Raw genomic sequence first — 4,979 nt, 5'->3', positions numbered from 1 at the left:
ACCTGGCCGTGCTGCTGCTCCAGTTTCAACTGTTCTGCCTGCGGCTATGGAACCCTGACCTGTTCACCGGACGTGCTTGTTGCACCCTCGACAACTACTATGATTATTATTATTTGACCATGCTGGTCATTTATGAACATTTTAACATTTTAACATTTTGACCATGTTCTGTTATAATATCCACCCTGCACAGCCAGAAGAGGACTGGCCACCCCTCATAGCCTGGTTCCTCTCTAGGTTTCTTCCTAGGTTTTTGGCCTTTCTAGGGAGTTTTTCCTAGGGAGTTTTTCCTAGCCACCGTGCTTCTTTCACATGCTTTGCTTGCTGTTTGGGGTTTTAGGCTGGGTTTCTGTACAGCACTTTGAGAATATCAGCTGATGTACGAAGGGCTATATAAAAATAAATTTGATTTGATTTGATTTGATTTAGTGGAAAGTGCTTTACAGCGATACGGTTACCCTATCACATATTCTATGCGGTAACGTTAGTGGACTTGAGTGGTTTCCTTGCAGAATCCTGATGTTTGTGAGTGATCATGGCTGCTACTACTTCAGCCGCGGTTACAGAATCTCCTGGGCTAGAGACTCAACGCAAAGAAATCGAGTCTCTGCTTCAGGAACATGAACTCCGTGCAGGGGATACTTGGTGAGACTCTTGCCGCCCTCTGCTCTGAGCTGACACCCACACTGAGTGATATAGCTAGCTACCACAACAACAACAAATGACAGCGATGAATCTAAGAAAAGATACATATTGGAAGTTGACTGGGCTGATGTATACAGATTCTGATAAAACTGGGCAACATGCTGAGAGATTTCTTTTGGATTTCCATTGGGAGTATTATTAATCATTAATGTACATATGGAAGTCTTTTCGCCTGCCTTTTTTCTAAATTAAAGAAATATTTTGTGTTTTTTGTGTTCTCCCTCTTCCATCCATTTTCGTCTTGATCTTACAAACGCTCCCCGGGCCTTTTCCTCGTAGATACAATCTAACTGCATTTACAATCCACTAATTCCTGATTAGTTTTTTTTTTAGTATAATCCATTATTCCCTTTATGATGTCATATTCTTTCTCCCTCTTGGCACGAGCAATTTCTTTCCCCATTGAAATAGCCAAAAGCCTTATATCAAATTTCATTAGCTCCCAGTAACTTCCAAACGTATTCATAACACAGGCACAATTCCAGTATTTATCATTAATTCCTGCTACTTCCTTCTTAAATACTTCATTCTCTAGTAAAGTCTTGTTCATTTTCCAGTAACCTTTACTTACTTTTTTTGTTGACAAACCATGCATATTTATCTTTATTGAGATCCCTTTGTGGTCTGTTAAAATCGATGGTTCAATCGAGGCTGTATCAACCTTGTCAGCCATATCTTCAGATATCAGCCAGAAATCAATACGGGATTGTATAGATAAATCTTTGGTACTCCATGTAAACATAATCTTATCTCAGTTCTTATGTCTCCAAATATCTAGAACACCTGACCTTAGACATATATTCCTTATCTCACAAACATAATTGCTATCCTTAGGAGGCCATCTATCTAGATTATCATGTAATACTGTATTAAAATCTCCACCCCATATTACTTTGGCCAATGGAAATGTAGACATAATTTTACTTATTTTCCTCTCAAAGTCTCTAAATAAAATACAGTTAATTGACTTGTTATTGGAAGCACAAGTATTTACAACAATGAATTGAACATGGTTGACATCTACCAATAGTATAATCCATCTCCCTGTATTATCCGCTTCATGACTCAATATATGACCCTTTAAAATAGCGACACCTGCTGACCGATTTAGTATCAAATGAAAACTAAATATCATTCCCCATTGACACTTCCAAAACGCAGTATCTGTGGAACAGGCATGAGTTTCTTGAATGAAATAAAAGTCGGCACTCTTACCCTTACAATACAAAAATAAAGATTTCCTTTTCAAAATATTACAGATTCCCCTGGCATTAAAAAAACAGAAATGGACATTTACTATCACAGTGACTATATGAAGAATATTAAACTTGTATACGATCACATGAATCGGATTCTCACAAAAAGAAAAGTTCTTACTAGTTGCAAATAAAAACAGTCCTTTGCACCACGCAAGTGGTTGACCTAAATTATATATATATATACTATTATACAATTGCAAATAACATTGTACCATAGATTGGTAAAACGAATAGCCATCAAGCTAACATTAAGTGTCAGTGCAAATTTCCCTGCCATAAAAAATATATATAAAAAAAGTTTGGCTCACACAAACAATGCTCTTTCCTCAAGAAATATACATTTTTATCAGATCAAATAAAACTCCTGCACAACTCACTTGATAAACCCAGCAGTCAACAAGCTAGTCGTCATCGTGAATTTCCCTTCCATTAACAAAAGCCTTGGTTCCCGCAAAGTATGAACTTTTCCCTTCCTTCCTTGCTCTCTCAATCATCGGCCACAGACGATTCAGAGCTTCTTTGTCAAATGCTGTCAGATCCTCCTTGAACCTCAGGGTGTTCTTCTTTAAATAGTAATTTTTCTTTGCATTTTTCCATGTTATATCCCTCGCTGTCCTGGAGATGAATCTCATGATCACTGGTCAGCATTGAAATCAATTGATTTGTTCAGGTTAACGATACTGATAGTGTTGTTCTTTTTCACCAAATCCATGATGTCATCTGCGCTCTCTTTGATTTTAGCCATGAGGATGCGGACAATGTTGTCCTGTAGCTGGCTCATTGATGGTTCACTTCTCAGCTTCTTTGGAAGTTGCTCCTTGGTTGGGGTATTCGGGTATGAATCACATTCACCCCCCTTTTTTACACTGCAAGCATATGACTGAGTTTCAACAATGCCTCTTTTCTCCTTGGAAGTTTCAACATCCATTATCTCAGCAACAGTTTGGTCATGTCCTGATTCCATGCTAATAGCTATGAAGACATTAGCAGGCTAACTTAACTACACACGCTGAAACTTTTAGATAGCTAGCTTGTTCGTTGGAAATCGCGAAAAATATATTTCAATGGTTTGAAAATTACAAAATTATTCAAAATAGCTACATTGTATGGTTAGATATCATTTTTTTGTGAAGAAACAAATTGCAACTGCAGTCTAAAACTATAAACTTTGTGAGAAAACCCTAAAATTGTTCCTCAGCTATAAATGTTACACCCTCTCATGCCGCCACCTTGAGCGCCCTTTGTTTCATCACAAAACTGATGAAGTCTGACCTACAGCATGGTCAAGAAAGTTAGCTAATGTTTCCGACATTTTCGGACTACTTAACAACTATTGATTTAGAACCACGGAGAGTTACTTCAAGTTGCAAAGAAAGCAGGAGCTGCCTCCACTATTCAAGTACCATTTCAACTTTAACATTTCAACATCATAAAATCACCATTCCTAGTCTAATACAGTGACAACTAAAATATACCAAAAACAATTTAGTCCAATGAGTTAAATAATGTATGTTTTGGCTGTCCATGGTACTGATTTCTGTGTGTGTGTGTGTGTCGTGTGTGTGTGTGTGTGTGTGTGTGTGTGTGTGTGTGTGTGTGTGTGTGTGTGTGTGTGTGTGTGTGTGTGTGTGTGTGTGTGTGTGTGTCCACAAGAATAGTAAACAAACAATGTGTCCAACTGGGGACATTTTGTTAGTCCCCACAAGGCCAAATGCAATTTCTAGGGGTTCTAGGGTTAAGGTTAGAATTAGGGTTAGGGTTTGGAGCTAGGGTTAGTTTTAGGGTTAGGGTTATGAGCTAGAGTTAAGGGCTAGGGTACGGGTTAGGGTTTTGGGAAAACAGGATTTTGAATGGGACTGAATTGTGTGTCACCACAAGGTTAGTTGTACAAGAGTGTGTGCGTGTGTGTGTGTGTGTGTGTGTGTATGTGTAGAAAAAAGCATTGACCCACCCTACTTGTAGAGAAAAGCCAATCAAATCAAATCAAATTGTATTTGTCACATGCGCTGAATACAACAGGTGTAGACCTTACAGTGAAATGCTTACTTACAAGCCCTTAATACTTTTTCTTAAAACTGCATTGTTGGTTAAGTAAAAAAGATAAGTAAAAAATAGAAAATACAAGTAACAAATAATTAAACAGCAGCAGTAAAATAACAATAGCGAGGCTATATACAGGGGGTGCCGGTTAGTTGAGGTAATATGTACATGTATGTAGAGTTAAAGTGACTATGCATAGATAATAAACAGAGAATAGCAGCAGCATGAAAGAGGGGTCTGGGTAGCCCTTTGATTATCTGTTCAGGAGTCTTATGGCTTGGGGGTAGAATCTGTTAAGAAGCCTTTTGGACTTAGACTTGGCACTAGAATGAATTTATGGTTGGATCAGAATCACCGTTATAATCATTGTCCAATACGGGGAATTAAGTAAAACCACAAGTACAAATCCCTATCTACATCCATGGCTAATTTAGGAAAGGGATGATTTAAGCTAGCTCGCTAGCTAGCCAGCCACCGGAAGGCAACGACACAACAAGATGCAACAATTCAAGTTTTTTTCTGTAAATTTAGTTTTGCTTTGATGTGATTGGTGTGAAGCCAAATCCAAACTGGCTTCCCTTGACACATTTTTTTGGGGGGGTGCACCAGGACCATTCACAGTTTAGTGCAACACTGATTGAATATTATGTTGTACTCTTTTTTTATCAAATCAGGCCAAATGCTCACTGGCTTCCCTTGCATTCAGTGTTACGGGTGGCAACAATGTCATACTCTTTTTGACCAGACAGCATCAGATAGATGGGCTACACATATTGAGACAGTTGGGCCTTCATTCCCTCACTCGGATGCTTTCTCCGGTGTGATACATTTAGCCTTTTGTGAATTGAAGGAAAATGATGAAACAGAGAAACGAAATATAAAATAATATTTTTTTTTTCTTGGTACATTTTTGTGGGAAGCCTTGATTCCTTTTGCATCCATGATTATATACCACTGGTAGCAGGTTAGAAGAAC

Source organism: Salmo salar, chromosome ssa15 (assembly GCF_905237065.1).
Source record: "Salmo salar chromosome ssa15, Ssal_v3.1, whole genome shotgun sequence".
NCBI classification, from domain to species: Eukaryota; Metazoa; Chordata; class Actinopteri; order Salmoniformes; family Salmonidae; genus Salmo; species Salmo salar.
The sequence above is the reverse complement of the archived record's forward strand: the minus strand, read 5'-3'. Positions refer to the sequence as shown.